Raw genomic sequence first — 17,656 nt, 5'->3', positions numbered from 1 at the left:
TATGCAGTTGGTCCAGTCAATGCAAGGTCAATCTCGAGCAGACAATGCACCAACCCCCGAAGAGCCAAGGGTGACCCCAACGATATCTAGGGCACACCCCAGAATTATAATAGAAGAAGAGGATATAGCCATTAATGCTCACCAAGACCCACAAGAAACATAAAGGGAGAAGCAGATGAGGGAGAAAGTTGAGAAGCTCGAAGTAGCAATGAAAGGAAAGGCTGTTGAGGAACAAGAAGAAGACATGGTCTACTTCGCTGGAGAAAGAATACCCAAAGATTTCAAATGGAAGCTCGACAAGTTTGACGGAACAAGAGATCCATGAGATCACTTGAAGATTTTTATTACAATAGCAAGTCATGGAATCTCACAGAAAATCAAATGGGACAAGCATTCCTTTAGTCGTTAGCAGGATCGACTCTGAGGTGGCTAACCCAATTGGACCAAACTCAAACTCAAACTTGGTCTGCGATTATGAAGGGATTCACCAAACAATACTCTTACAATACTGAAGTGGACATCACCCGACGAGAGTTAAAAACCCTGAGGCAAGGAGCCAAAAAGGGGATTATCTAACTTCATTATGAGGTTCTGTGAAAAGGCATCCAAAATGTGGAACCGCTCGAATGAATCAGAATAGGTTGAAATCATATTGGAAAACCTACATGGAGAATACCATGCTCACCTCTACTGTCAGCACATCAAGACCTTCGAAGCACTCATAGCCATTGGGAAGCGCATTGAGGACAATCTCTTCAAAGGGAAACAAGCCCAGACATCAACCAAAGAGGCTTCTGAAACTTATTTTGGCAAGAACAACAGAGGAGGAAAAGGGAAAGGCCCTGAAGTGAATGCAGTTATTACCGTTCAGTACATCGAGAAGAAAATTTCACCATCAGTTGCTCCTCCATTGGTAATCTAGGCTGAGCAGTCAACCCCTCCTAGAAAATTTATCTTTGGCAGTATGACACCCACTTGCCTTTTCTTCAAACTCAAGAGGGAAGGGATGTTGGATGTTGTACCACCACGGCCAGTGATTATAGTCAATCCACCTCCAAGATATAAGCCAGAGTGGCACTGTTATTACAACATTCAGAAGGGTCATCAGATAGACAGATGCATACACCTCAAGCATGAAATCCAAGACTTGATAGATGAGGGGAAAATTGAATTGAAGATAGGTCAACAGTCCAATGTTACTAACCCTCTGCCAGATCATGGAGTGAACATGTTATAAGAGGATGTTCCCTTTAAGGACCCGAAGGTCCTGATTCAACCTGTGAGGCAAAAGCGAAAGCTGATGGACGCTCAAACCTATAGGGCTATTCTAACAGCCCAAACTGAGGGGAGTAAAAAGAAAAGAAAAGAATTGAAGGCACTAAAGAAAGAGCCGAATGAAGGATTCTCTGACTTCGTTAGAAGGTTCCGTAAAGAAGCTGAAAGGATATAACCCCCTCTAACGGAGGAAGAGCAAGTGGAGATAATCCTAGAGAATCTACATGGAGTGTATAATGACTATCTTTACCCTCAGCAGCGTGAGATACTGAAAACATTTGCCACCCTGAATGGTTTACTTGATGAAGATTTACTTGACTCCCCAAGATCATCCATGGGATCTGTGAATGCTTTGGAAGAAGGGACAACGGGTTTGGACCCCACTACTCTAATCCGGTCCGTAAAAGCACCTCTTAGGGAATTGAGAACAGTATAGAGGGACAAAGTCCGCCTCATGTAGCAGATGGATCTCCCTGTAGAAGCAAGAACCATTATTAGCAACTTCTTGAAGGAAATGTACAAAGAAGAGATGATCAAAAGTCAGCCAATGCTATTTCATGACCGAAGCATGTGCGCTCGAAAAAGGAGAGTGAGGAAAATGATGGTATGTGTTTACTGTACAAGGATAAACTGCAACGGAAGGTTCAGAGGAGGCGAACAACATTGTAACCGAGGGAAAGGCCTAGCCTCGGACCATCGGATGATGAAGTTTGAGTTTGTAGAGAATGAACTTGATAGCCTTGGACCTAATGCGCAATTGAGAACATTCAGTCGGGTTCACTGACTATGAGATCAGTCACATGGCATATGTGGAGAATTCGAAAGATGAAGAGAATTTCAGGGTTCACATTCAACCCATTGAGGAGGGGTCGTCTAAAGACAGCATGAGAACAATAGAAGAGGTCACACCAAGTCTGATCCAAGCTGTATCTGCACTAGCCATTAGTGAAACTCTATCTGGAGACACTTTCCTTATCCAGATGACAAGAGGGACCGACGATAGTGAAGAAGAAGACTTTGAGTCACCATCTGAAGATGAGTTCTCTGTTGAAACCCTACAGTGGATAAATAGCATCGGATTTGATGATGATGAAGCAGACCTAACAGACTTCATTCAGCGATGAAGAAGTAGGGTCTCCAATAAATTGAAGAAGGTTGTGGTGCGTCAAACGGGAGGACTTTAACAAATGGAATATGAGAATCTTGTCCCAAGTGCAAAACATCCTTGAGCTAAGTCCACCACTCATGACATCCTGTATAAGGCTACTTCCTACTTCCTAAACATTGTATGCAAACACTTCGTGGCACAATGCGAGAAGATAGAGTTGCCAACGGATGAAGTCTTTCTCCAGAGAACATTACATGTGTTAAGGAATATGACCTGGTTAAATCTCGCTTTGATGAAAGATTTCTTTGGGAATCCTCCTTAAGATCACATGTTGTACTCAGACAACTGGCCATATTCTAGAGCCCCCGAAGATGACAGAAGAATGGGAAACTTGGATCGGTAACATTAATATTGGAGATCCGTACTTCGACCCAATAGAAGGAATTCACCCTATTGATAACAATGGACAAGAAGGGGCTGATTCAAGTAATGAAGAAGCATCCAGCAAAAATCTGATTGAAGAACTAATAGATGAAGACACGAGCGATGAATTACCCGACAAAGCATCTAAAATGGAGATAGAAACTCCTATCAACCAGTATGAGGAAATCTATGGGCCAGGAGCTTGGTGTCTTCCCTTCAAAGTAAGAAAAGTCCTCTGAATGGTGGATAAAATTCATCAAATATTGTTCGAAGTAGCTCCTATAGATACAAGATATCAGAAGGCGTTGTAGCGATACCACCCAACAGTTGATAAGTGGCCTTTGCTTAGAATTACGAAAGAGTTAGAGGACTCAGTCACACTTGTATTTTCCCTAGCAAAAGATTTTATGTGGAAGTCCTCCAGCATCTCCAGACCAAGGGAGTGGGGAATACTATGAGTGCATGCAAGCACACGACCAGTGGTTCCACCTCTGCAACATCAATATGGAAGAGCCAATGAAAGATCCCATGGAAAAAATTCATCTAATCATATCCAGTGATGAAGAAGGCTCATCAAAAGAGGAAGAACATTTTGGATCTTTATCCGAAGCAATGAGATTCCAAAAATCAGCCAGTGAGATGTTTGAAATGATCCAACAGATGATGCCAGTAGGACCACAAAGGTCGGACCATGACCAGCTCATCAAGCACCTCTATGAAAAGAAAGAAGCCTTGACAAAAATTCTACAAAGGCCTGAAAGACGATTGCTGCCTTGAAAGCAGAATGTGAAGTCACTAGCCCAAGAAGGAGGAGTCTTATGGTGGGAACCATTGTGATAACTGAAAGTGACTTGGAAGATGAAGAACTGTGCCCAGTCGAACTCATCATAAAAGGGAAGGAGCCTGAGGTTTCAAAGACCCGAAGTGGAAAGAAATTCAAAGATAAATGATTGATTGTTGAAAATCACTATGCGCCTGCTCCCAATCAAGTCAAGTACGAGCTAGAAAATCAGGTGTTGAGCCAGCTAAAAAAATACAAGCCAACATCTTTATCTGGGGATTATTGATGGCATCCCCGTTGCATCGGGAAGCGGTTCTGAAAGCACTCAATAAGGTTCAAGTAACTATACAAATGGATCCGGAAGAACTCTCACACATTGTAGGGGCCACCTATGCCATGCAGTGTCTCTCCTTCTCAAAAAATGATCTCCCGCCTAGAGGAAAGGACCATAATCGAGCTCTGCATATTATAATAGAGTGCAATGGGAACCAAGTCCCTCAAGTTCTGATTGACAATGGGTCAGCTCTCAATGTCATACCTCTCAAGGCTGCAAGTTGTATAGGGTTGGATCTGACCCAAATGAAGCCCTCTGCTTAGACAATCCGAGTGTATGATAACACTAGAAGGAAGGTGCTAGGCATTTTGACCAAAATAATTTGAGTCAGACCTGCTTTGTTCACTGTGGAATGTCTAGTGATTGACATCTAAGCATCATTCGCCACACTGTTAGGACGGCCTTGGTTGCATTCAGTAGGAGTAATAGCCTCAAGCCTACATCAAAAAATGAAATTCATCTATGAAGGAAAAATGATCACTATCTTTGGCGGTCCAGAGATTGTCCACACCTTGGCAAGCATCGAAGTAGGTGGGGAAGCCCCGACAAAAATCTAGTTGGGAGGATTTGAGATGGGGGCAATCAGTGTAATGGCCTCAGAAATGAAGGAGATAATTCCATCTAGTTACCCATCCGCATGGAGCGAAATAATTCTGAAGATGATGAACAACATAGGGTATTTTTTAGGACTCGGATTAGGAAGGAACCAAAAAGGGATTCCACAATTCCCTGACTTTCCTACCTATGGCAACCATCACAGGCTAGGATACAAAGCACCAAAAAAGGGAAGTTATCCTGAGCGAATGAGTTAAGAATGGCAGAAGGCCAAGAAACCATCTCCATACATCAATACTTTAAATGGATATTTTGTCAAAGAAGGTGACAGCTTCCCTTACTGCAAAAATATTGAGCCTTTCAAGAGGACATCGATTGGATCGCCCTCGAAGTAGAAAAGATGAAATTGAAAGCTACTGAAGAAGAACTGAACATCGGATGACTGTTTGAAATAACCATAATCTCTGCAGGGGAGGAAGAAGGACCAAAACCTTATTTGTTAATTTACCTTGTCCAAGAGCCAATTGTGAACTGGATTAGTGTCTTTGAAAGGTTTAGTAAGATAGAGTCTTAGGGAGTGGTCAACTCCGAGTTAGTCCTATTTGTCTATGAGTCTGTTGTAATCAAGGAGGGTAGTGCCTTCCAATCTGTCGAGTCTGCCTTTATTCCTGCTCTTATCATAAATGAAATCAACCATTCCGAGTATGTCTCCTCTCCATCTAATTCCTTTTTTATTCTTCTTCCAATGGCGAGGATATCCTTGAACATCATCATTTAATAAAGCACTTAAAACAAATAAAAGCCCAACATGCTCGAGAGGAAGTATGCCCCATAAATTTGGGAATTGAACAATGTCCACGAATGGTTAAAATTGGTGCTTCACTCAGCAAAGAGGTAGTTGGTCAAATGACAGCCCTGTTGAAGGAATTTCAAGAAGTGTTTGCTTGGTCATACGAAGATATGCCCAGCATCGATCCGAAGATAGTACAACACCAACTGCCTACTTATCTAGATGCACGGCCAGTCAAGCAAAAGCCTAGAAGAATGAGCCTGGAATGGAGTGAGAAGATTAGGGAAGAAGTCATAAAGCAATGGAATGCAGGATTTCTACAGGTGACACAGTATCCTCAATGGTTGTCCAATATTGTCCCCATGCCCAAGAAAGACGGGAAGGTGAGAATGTGCATGGATTTCTGAGACCTCAACAAAGTCAGTCCTAAGGACGACTTTACCTTGCTGCATATTGACATATTGTTTGACAACATGCCAAAACACGCCTTATTATCATTCATGGACGGGTTCTCCGGATACAATCAAATTAGCAAATGTCTAAAGGACAGAGAAACGGCAGCATTTGCCACACCATGGGAAACTTACTGTTACAAGGTTATGCCATTTGGTTTGAAGAATGCTGGGGCAATATATCAAAGGGCGGCAATGGCCATTCTCCATGACATGATACACAAAGAAGTGGAGGTTTATGTGGATGACATGATTGTCAAGCCGGTCACTAGACAAGGGCATTTTGTGGCATTGAGGAAGTTCTTTGAATGAATTAAAGAGTACAAGCTAAGGTTGAACCCATAGACGTGCATGTTCGGAGCAACAGCAGGGAAACTCCTGGGATTTCTCATCAGCGAGAGAGGAATAGAAGTGGATCCCGACAAGATAAAGGCCATAATAGAAATGCCAGCACCAAAAATAGAAAAATAAATCTGGGATTTCTTAGGACTAGTTCAGTACATAAGTCAGTTCATAACCCGGCTAACCACCGTATGTGAACCCATCTTCAAGCTCCTAAAGAAAGAAGAACCAAAGCAATGGAATGATAAGTGCTAAGAGGCGTTTGTAAGGATAAAAGAATACCTGATGAATCTACCCATCCTTGTTCCGCCAGTATTGGGAAAACCATTGCTATTGTACTTATCTGTCGGTGAAACATCAATGGTATCCATGATGACACAACAAGATTAGAAGAGTGGGAGGAACACACAGTTTACTACTTAAGCAAGAAATTGTTGGAGTATGAAACATGTTATACCCCATTGGGAAAGCGTGCACTGCTTTGGTTTGGGTAACCCAGAGACTGAGGCATTACATGATCGCACATCAAATCCGGCACATCTCAAGGATGGATCTAATTAAATATCTCTTCGAGAAGCCAGCACTGACAGGAAGGATGGCCAGATGGTTGTTGCTGTTGTAAAAATTTGACATAACATATGTCAACCAAAAATCCATAAAATGGGGAGCAATCTTGGACTATCTAGCAGCATACCCAACCAGGATAGATTCACAGCCGCTGGAAGACTCATTCCCGGATGAGGATTTAGCATATGTGGAGGAAGAAGATTGGTGGCAATTGTACTTTGATGGTGCAGCCAATCAGAGGGTATAAGGAGTACGAATATTTTTTAACCCCAGATGATCTCTATCTACCATCTGCATTTTGGCTAGAATTCCCTTGTACCAATAACATTGTAGAATATGAAGCATGTGCAATCGGTCTCAAAGCCACCATGGCATTAGAGATCAAGAAGCTGAGAGCTTATGGAGATTCGTCGATCGTGATTTATCAAATCCAAGGGAAGTGGAAGATAAAGGATGAAAAGCTGAAGCCTTACCAAGAACATTTGGAGAACTTGATCAAGAGCTTCAATGAAATCACCTTTGAATATTTGCCGAGGGACAATAACAGATTCGTCAATGCCCTAGTTACTTTGGCTTCAATGGGTAATGTGTTTCAGATACTCAAGTCCGCCCATTTTTGGTGACTAGAAGGCATGGGCCAGCATATGAAGAGTCAATAAATGCTCTGCCAACTGATGGGAGGTCGTGGTCTGCACCCATCATTGACTTCATCAGAGAAAGAAAATATCCTTCAAATTCCATAGCCAGTGAACAGAAGAGGTTGCGGAAGCATGCCACACAGTTTGTACTTCAAGGCGACCTGCTATATAAGAGGTCCTATGATGGTATACAACTACTATGCGTAGACGAGGAACAGGCCCAAGTCATCATTGAAGAAATCCATTAGGGAATCTGTGGGCCGCACATGAATGCCAAGATGCAAGCCAAGAAAATCCTCAGAATGGGATATTATTGGACAACCATGGAATTGAGCGTCATTCATGCAGAGATATCATAAAGGCCAGATATTTGCCAATATCATTCACATTCCTCCAACGGAGCTCCATTCGTTAAACGCTCAATGGCCAATTTTAACATGGGGCATTGATATAATTAGGAAAGTCACGCCAAAGGAAATCCAATGGACATGAATTCATCCTTGTGGTCATAGACTATTTCACCAAATGGATGGAGGTGCAATCTTATGTTGTCTTGATAGCCGCAAAGGTGGCAAAGTTCATCAAAGAGAACATTATATGCAAATATGGAGTACCACATGCTCTCATATCCGATTAAGGGGCACATTTTTGGGGAAAGGCGGACAAGTTTTGCACCAAGTTTGGTATCCAAAGGCATCGATCTACAACTTATAGACCACAAACTAATGGGGGCAATGGAAGCAGCCAATAAGAATGTCAAAGTCATACCACAAAAAATGGCTGATACCCATAAGGATTGGGCAAAAAAGCTCCCGTACGCATTATGGGCCTATCAAACCTCAATTCGAACTTCTACTGGGGCAACCTCTTTTTCCTTGGTTTATGGGATGGAGGCAGTATTACTCATAGAAATCCAAGTACTGTCTCTCAGAGTATTGATGGAAAGCAAATTGCCTGAAGGAGAGTAGATGCAAGCAAGACATGATGAGCTTAACCTACTTGATGAAAAGAGGATGAAAGCTATGGATCACCTCAAGAAATACCAACTTAGGATGGCAAGGGAATTCAATAAAGAAGTCCATCCACGCAACATCAAAGAAGGTGATTTGGTACTTCGAGAACAAAGAGCACCAGTTCATGACCTAAGGGGCAAGTTCAAGCCTAATTGGAGGACCGCACTATGTGAAGGAAATCTTGGCTGGGCAAACAGTTCATCTCTCTGACTTGGATGGAGAGGATCTAAAGGGCCTTGTCAATATGGGCCAACTTAAAAGATATTTTGTGTAGCCATTTGGTCTACATGAACTACGTTTGACCTGATTTCTTCCTAAAGGATACATAGGCAACTTGGCTTACCTAAGTGTGGTCTCAACAGCCAGCCCCCACCAGGGACAGTCCTCTAATTCTGCCACCCGGCATCTCTGTAATTCAAAGACCCTCTCCGCCAGTTCTGCAACTCAACATTTTGGGCTGTTAAAAAAATCCTCCATTTGGCATTCTTCCATATGTTTCTAATAGGAGCTAACTAATCCTTGAGTCTAAAAAAAGAAAAAAAAAGAAAGGGGACCTATTCCAGTTTATTAAGGAAGCTCTTTTGAGTGTAGGTAACATGCGTCATCCATAGAAGGCAACCTCCCTTGATGAGATTTTGTGAAAATGGGTCCTTCACATGAATTCTAATGATCTAACTCTTCTAGAAGACATCCGATTGCCAGTCCTAGGAAGGATCATGTGCCTGAGATTCATCACGACATGCTCAGACAAGCACACCAATATTGGGATCCAAAATTGCACGTTTTCAGATTTGGAGAAGTAAGGACAACACCCACAGTTGAAGAAATCCAGGCTTGCATGCTCTCACCACCACTAGGAAGACTCTTTTGCCCCCCCTTATGCAGCAACTACAAAGGAATTTTACAAGATTTCTTTGGATGGACCAAGAGGAAAGTCAAAGAAATCATGAATTACAAAAAGGTGGATTTTCTAAAAGTGGCAGGGATTTTCTCCAAGCAAAAAGGAGCCAAAGGAACCCAACAAAAGAACAAAAGGAGAGCCTCTCTTTTACATGATCGAAAGATACTTGTTACAAACTCCCGAAAGGGGTGTTCCCCCTGTGATTGCGGACCTCGTTTGGCAGCTCCTAGATGGGTGCGACATCATCCCCACCATACTGGCTTAGACTTTCAAGGGTCTGGATGAAATGAGTGCTTACCGAAGATATGGAACAGATTATGGCATAGGATCATCCACAATCTTGCAGATATGGTTGATGGAGAGACTATGGTTGGTTAAACCAATAGTCGATGCCAGATTTCAGCCAAAGTATTTCCAAATTCAAAGAGAGGTGGAGGAATTCTGTGCAATCAAGGACTGGAAGAAGTATTTGGAAGAAAGAACAGACGAGCAGGTTCAATGGAACTACCATTGATGGGACATGAAAACCCCAATTCTTGAGACTCCAGGCTACAATACTGTGAGGTTAATGGGTTTGACTCATAATACTTTCTACTTGCCTCATCTAGTGCCAACGCAATACCAGTCACCGCTCAAGATGATAGAAGTGAAGATTCAGCCACTAGAAGAATTGACATCGAAGATTGTGAATCTACTGGATAAACTGTGGTGGAAATATATAATTGCAGGGTGACATTGTGGTCTATGTGTCAATTCCCCACTCTTTTTGGTTTTCCTTACCCCTCTATAGTTTCCATGCATGTAATGATCAGGGGTTAAATGAAAATATCTGGAATTGTGTGTTGCAAAGGAAAAAGCAAGTATCTTAAATAGATCAAAATATTTTTCTAATTCCATAAGCATAATAAAATAAATAAAAAAAGGGGGCATCGTCCAATCATTCCACCAACATTCCCACATTTAAAAACATAAAATCTAAAGAAAACGTATGTAATAAGAAAGGAAGGAGACGAGTCCAGTTCTCATCACTGGAGGATAAAGTCTCAGCATCTGACACCACCTCATCATCATCACCGCTCTCATCATCATGTGGCATGAACGGGGCAGGGGTGATTCCCGCAAATGCCAATTGTCTCCGGGATGTCTGTTCTCCTCAGCTTGATTGCGGCTATAGTTCTCATGATAATCCTGAGAATCCCTCATATCACCAAGCTGGCCACTCAGGATTGGTTTCATTTTGAGAAGGTAAGGTCTCAAGAACAAAAAAAGAGAGAACAGAAAAGAAAAGAGAGAAAGCGCTCACTAGTTGTTGGACATAACATGTCTGCTCGGAAAGCACCGCATCCATACTTCCCTCCATCCGGCGCATATCAACATATCGCTCGGCGTTAATCTGCTACGGCAAGAGACTAGATTCAGCGTCAAGGGTGAAGAATCCAATGAAAAAAGAAGAAGAAGGTGACGTACCCCATCAAAGGGAAGAGGAAGTCCCAGGTCATGATTAGAAACTTTGTAAGTAGGAAGATCGAACAGCTATATGAAGGAGGCATCCCATATGCACCAAGAATCAGGGGACGGCCTAGATACTACAAAAAGAAGAAAGCAAGGTCCTCGAAGCAAAAAAAAAAAGAAAAGAGAAGAAAAGAACATAAAGTAAGGGAAAAATTTAGAAGAATACCACAAGGCCCTCCCGAGTTAGGCGAACCCAGACCATCTCTCGGAAGAGAAATTCTTTATAATTCTGGTCAGCAAAAGTCAATCCCAAGATAGGGATTCCGACCTTCAACTCTCCAATGTTAGGAGATAGAAGAACAAAATGCATATGGGAAGGAGGAGGATGAGGTACCAGCTGGGAAGAATGCCACTGAAGAGTGACCCTCTCTCCCAGATAAAGCTCGGCCCCAGCCAGTCCTTCAAAAACTATCCACCTCTAGGTGAGCGCAAGGGCACAGTTGTAATCTTCCTGGTCACCCTCATCATCGATCTCCTCATTATCATAGGGATGCCAATAGACCTGGAAGACATGATCAAAAATTCAGTCATCATAATCAAAGCAATAACATGAGGAACTTTTTGACGTTATTCAGTTGACTGTCAAGTCATTGAGCTAGAGGCGCACTTGCTGCTTGTCAATGATGGTGCACCTCGATGCCCTCCAGTGTGTTGCTCTAGGGATGTAGGGGACGGTCTCAGCAGGAGAAGGGGGAACATGAATCCCCAAAACTTCATAGCACCACACTTGTTAATAAAGGATGACATAAGGAAATGGCAGAAAATAAGAAAAAAATGGAAAAGACAGGGAACTAAAATGTATCCAAAGGACGTAGGCGCAACCAGTGAGACTAGGTGACCCCAACGGTAGCCTATCCATCATTCCCAAGAAGTTGGCATAAGCAGATCCGCCCCAGTCGAAGGTCTTGGCATCATCAAAGTCTCTAAAGAAACAAGCAAAGGAAGTGTCTACACGACCACGTCCATCACAGAAAAGGACATTCGAGATCAAGTACAGGAGAAAGCTTCTAGCAGCCTGGTCTAGCAACTCATCAGAAGAATTATCATCTATCTCCTGATCATCCCATTTCTTCTTCAAGGAGGGTACAAGCATGAAGTGCTCAGTCTTCTCAAAGTCGAGAAGATCACTAATCTCTCTCAAAGTCCTCATCCGATTGGATGGAGTCAACACAACGGGCATCCTAGTGAAGGGAAGGTCAGTAATCATAAAGAAATCTAGAGGAGTGATGGTTACCTCCCCTGCAGGAACATGGAAAGTGTGGGTTGATGGCCACTAGCGATTAGCTAAGGCTCAAATGAATTAAGTATCGAGCTTTGGGGTAACTGCTTGGACTGTGCGACCAAGCCTAGTGTGATCTACCCTCTCCCTCACAGCGGGATGAAGCTGCCAATACCACGACAGAACATTGTCCGTATGACAGTATTTCATATAATGAGGGGCATAGAGATCCTATCGAATTAATAGCTGAATTGAAAAACTGAACCAAGCATATGCTATGAAAGAGAAAGAAGGCAAGAGTCACTGACATTTGTGAGACTTTGACCCCAGATAATACAGCATTTGTGATGGGCAGTATCCATCACCGTAGAACCAGTGTACCACTCCATGCATATGTGTCCCACTGTCCCTAAGGAAGGGCTCCCAGACTAAGCTTTCTTCGCAGACATGATGAAGAAAGAAAGCAAAAAACATAAGAAGAGGGAAATGCAAAAGAAGAAAAAGGGAAAAAGGAGGAGAGAGGGCAGAGCTCCAAGGAGGGAAACCCAAAGAAAAAAGAGAGGAGAGGAAGTGAGAAGGGAGAGAAAGACTACCCCCTCTCCCTTTACAGCCAAAGGCCAAGGGAGTGCCCTGGCTTGGCCGCGGCCCAGCACAGTGGCGCCGCGTGTTCGTGGCCCTACATGGTGGCACAGCGGGTGGCCAGCGGCCCCGCATGGCGGCGTTGTGCAGGTCCCCATGACAAAAAAGAAAAAACAATTTGGGACCTCCATGCCATGTTCCCTTAGGCCTTGTCGCCATACCCTAAACTTTTCTTTTTGAAAACATCTTGTATTTCAAAATTTTGGTCGTGATGCCATCTCATCGTTACACTTTAAAAAATTCAGTCGCGATGCCGTCTCATCATTACACTTTTCAAAAAAAATTTGATCGCGATGCCATCTCATCATTATACTTTTCAAAAATCCGATCACAATGCCGTCTCATCGTTACACTTTTCAAAAATCTGGTCACGATGCCCTCTCATGGTTACACTTTTTAAAAAAATCGGTCGCGATGCCGTCTCATTGTTACACTTTTCAAATATTTGATCGCGATGCCATCTCATCGTTCTTTCAAAAATTCGATCGCAATACCGTCTCAGTGTTACACTTTAAAAAATTCGATCGCGATGCCGTCTCATCGTTATATTTGGTCGCGATGCCATCTCACATTACACTATCATCTCTCGGTCACAATATTATCACATCATCAGAAGTCTAAGCGAGCAACGCTGTTTCAGGTTAGAAGCAAGTGAATGTTCAAATCCTAGGAGGAAATCTTGCCAAGCAATGTTCAAAGATCAGAATCCTAGCAAGCAAATGTTCGAAGGCCAGAAGGAAATCCGACCGAGCAATATTCAAAGATCAAAATCCCAGCAAAAAAAATTTTGAACACTAGGAGGAAATTCGGCCGAGCAATGTTCAAAGATCAGAATCCCAGCAAGAAAATGTTTGAACGCCAGGAGGAAATCCGACCGAGCAATGTTCAAATATTAGAATCCCAGTAAGCAAATGTTCGAACGCTAGGGAGAAACCTAGCCGAGCAATGCTGCCCCATTAGGTAAGTACACGCTCAGGTAATGCCATCTAAAACCTCAAAAGGATTTACTAAATGGTTTTAAAAAACCGTCACCCATGAGCAAAGTGACGGAAGTTTTCGTTCACTGAATGGCTTTGCTGAAACATGGTTTTATCATTCAACTCTGTCACCTATGAGCAAAGTGGCGGTGATGCATGCTCCTGGAGACAAAATCAAGCGGTCTTTTATCTTCGCCCTTCGGCTGTTGCCACAGGCCTCGGCCAAAGAGGGGCAAACTGTAGACACTGAATTTTGTCACCCCCTAGCGATGAAGACGATCGGACATAGATGACTGGCAATGTCACTGAAAACCAAACATTATATCAAAAAACATCTCCACTCATCTCGTAAAGCATACAACCGTACGCACGACCCCCCAGGCAGCCCACGCAACCCCTCTGAGGCAGCATCAAGGTTGCAGCCCCGTATGGTAGTGCCCCGCACTGTGCGGCTCAGCCGCGTGGCATTGCGACCTGCGTGGGGCGGTTTGGGTGGCCCAGCCCCGCGGCACAGCGCGTGCCTATGCGGCCCTACTGTGCAGCCCTGCAGGTACCCAAATCTGGATTTTTTTCCCATTTTTACTCTGTCGTGGCCCCGCCATGCTGCCCCGCACGTTTTCCACGGCACCACTAAACCCAAAATTTGCCTATGAAAAGGGGGTCACACCCCTCATTTGAAAGATCGAAGTTTGTGGGAGAGAGGGCACCCCTAGAGCTCCAATTTTTCAATTTTTTTCCTTGTTTCCTTGTTTCCTTGTTTCGGGGCTTTTCCCCAATCCAATTTTGAGCCTTTGAGCCTTGAGCCTTGTCCCCCTATCCGAAGTCTGGGCTATCCGAGTCCAGCTTCCCCAACCCTTTTTTCCCAAATCTGGGAAACCTCTCGTGGCATAGCCACTCTGTTTGGCCATTGAGCCCCTAGTTTCAAATGCCTTAGAACGCCATTATTCAGTTCGAGATCTTAAGATCCAACAGTTGCAAGCCGTTATCCTGTCCGACGAAGGGACAAAGCCAATCTTTTGCATTCACCTGAGCTAGGAGACACTGTCTGTCTTACATAATTGCATTTATTTAAGCGTATAGGTATACATTTCTTCCATTAGGTTTTGATTTCAGTACAATGTAGTCCTTTCAAATATTCTCGTGTAGTGTATAGTAGTTAGTGCAACATAGTTTAATTTAATTAAATATTTTATGCACCATTACTTAGCCATATATGTGGGAATAAGACATTCATAAAAGGGAGAATATTCAAAAACAAGCATCTAGTAGAAATACCAGTTTATCCGGGCAAGGTGGGTACGTAACACCTTCCCACTCTCGTAACCTGACCACTTACCCTAAATCTCTAACCAAACCAACCGAAGTCTCGTAGCCTTTCTAGGGCTACACCAATGGGTCTTAGGCCCTAATCCTGGTTGGAGACTCCATTTCATTTTATTGCATAACCCCCATCCCTTGATGAATTGAACCATACCCCTGAGAAAACGCATTACTTCTCCCTCCAACCAAGGAGCACACACATAACACACCCACACTCCCCGTGCACTATTCGAGCGTGCCCCAAGGCGGGAAAAATAAACGGATCCTCATAGAAGATAATCACTCTTTAGTGGCAACAATCGTCTCAATGTCATTCCCAGCCAATAGGATGTCATCAACAAACAAGGATAAGATAAGGAAACCACCTTTAGACCATTTCACATCCAAGTAGTGGTCCTCTTCTATCATTTCAAAACCAATGGAGGTAATGGCATGATGAAATCTAATGCACCACTGCCTAGATGATTGCTTAAGGCCATAGATGGAACGTTTGATACGGTAGATTTTGCGCTCTTATCTCTTGACCTCAAAACCCATTAGTTGAGCCATAAAGATATCCTTGTCTAGTTCTCCATTAAGAAAACCAATTTTAACGCCCATTTGGCTGAGTTCCAAATAAAATTTTACTCAATGGCTAGGATGAGGTGAATTGAGGTCATTCTCATCATAGGGGTGAACGTCTCATCGTACTCTACACTCTCTTTTTGGGTATATCTCTTTCCCAGCGGTAGGGCACGCTTGTTGGCTTGGCAGCGTACACCCTCGCTGGTTACGGATCTCAAGAAAACTCCCAAAAAATTAAAATTCCTCTCCTTCCTTCTCAAGAGAGAACCAAAAACTTAATCTCTGATACCAATATAAATAAATCTAGAATCCCATGGATACAGTTCGGATGTTATCTGAACGGAGATGGGAACATAGTGGAAGAGATCTAGAATCAAGCTTTCAGTTATGAGCACCACGATCTACAATTCTTCTTCTTGAGTATCTTGAAATGTTTCTCCATGGAGAACTTCACACCGCAAATCCTTGGGACCAGATGGAATCTAACAGAGAACATGAAAGTAACTTGGAGAACAAGATTGAGAGTGAGATAGAGAGAGAGAACTCAACATTACAAGATTGCAATTAGGGTTATATATAGTCAGCCCCCTCCCCATCTATATTCCTAATAGGAACACAACTCTCAAAGGGGAGGGCCACCTTAAGTGGTCGACTTATTCACCCAAGTGGGTTGCACCCTACGCCACTACCCTACAGGTGTGTGTCCCGAACCCGGGTATAACCTGGTTCATTTAACAGATACCAAGCCAAAGACATGGTTTGGATCTAATGATTACCTCTTAACTACATGAAATCATAGCTTTAATGGCAGTTTGTTACCATTGCTAAAAGTCTAAAAATTACTGAAGTTTTTTTTTTTGTTGATAGCAATCTGCCACTAAATGTGTTACTACTATTACTATGTGGTGAATTTTTGTTGCTGCCCATGTATCTACCCTTTAGTGGAGATCTTTTATGCCGTCACTAAATATAAGCTTCATTAGTGGTCAAAAATATTTATTATGCTTTTAAACTCAGTAAAGGAATAACATTTAGTCGCAGTTTGCCACCTTTAAATGTTATTTAAAAAAGATTAATTACTTTATGCAGTTGTTATTTTACCGCCTCTAAAAGTAATTAGTATCTAAAAGAAAAACCCCAACCTCACCTCTAGTAGCTTTCACCATGCTCCAACCCCCACCACCAACACTACCCCATTCCCACCTCCAGCAGCCCCCACCTTGCTCCCATCCCACTCCTACCTCCCCTACAACTCTGACCTGGCCTTGCCCACCCTCACCCTCATACACCACCTCTACCTAACCCACGCCACCTTGCAATACCCCTTTTTCGAACCAGCCCACCCTACAACACCCCCTTCCTCAAGCCACCCTCTTAGCCCCAGAAGCCACTATCCCTTTGCCCATCGGTCCCCACTCTGCTCCCCAACCTCAGACTCCACAAATCCCTTCTCCTACCCTATTTGTAATTCCCTGACCTACCCCAAGTATCGCCTCCTAACCCTAAGACTCGACCTTCCCTGACCCACCCCCATCCCTACAACTCTCTTGCCCAATCCACCCCACCCTGTACCACCCCTATCTTTGATCCAACCACCTCATAACACAACCTTCCTTCAGCCAACCCACCCAACAACACCCCATCCTAGAGCTACCTCACCTTGCAACACTCCCTTCCCCTACACACCACTATGCTCAAACTAACCCACCCTATCCTACTCCACACGTCCACCCTTTGCAATACCCCTCCCCACCCCTTTGCAATTTCTTGATGCCACTCCAGTATTGCCCCACCCACGTGGAAATCCCCCGCGTTATTGACCACCTCACCTCTGCTCACCCACCACATCCCCTTCTCAAACTCACCCCATCCTAAAACACCCCACTTCCCCCGAGCCATCCCAACCTACAAAAGCCCTTCCCTGAGCCATCCTACCCCTTTGTCGCCCTGAGTCCTTACCATCACAATCACAATGAGGGCAATAGAGTTTACAATGGTTGGGTTGAAGTTCTGTGGGATTGATGTGGCCTAAATTGCCACATCTGCATAGGTCATTTTGCAATGTTGCATGGTGGTTAGTCTCCTATTTGAAATTGATAACTATCATGATGGAAAATAGTTATCAATAAGAGATAAATTAGAGGAGAGGATTCTTGCTTCGGTACGTAAACACTAATCCCCATCCTGTTAGTGTGTTATTGTGGAGAGACTAAGAAGCAAAATAACCTCTCCTTTGCCATTGACAA

The sequence above is a fragment of the Telopea speciosissima genome, chromosome 5, assembly GCF_018873765.1.
Source record: "Telopea speciosissima isolate NSW1024214 ecotype Mountain lineage chromosome 5, Tspe_v1, whole genome shotgun sequence".
In the NCBI taxonomy this organism is placed as follows: domain Eukaryota; kingdom Viridiplantae; phylum Streptophyta; class Magnoliopsida; order Proteales; family Proteaceae; genus Telopea; species Telopea speciosissima.
Note: the sequence above shows the minus strand (reverse complement) of the source record.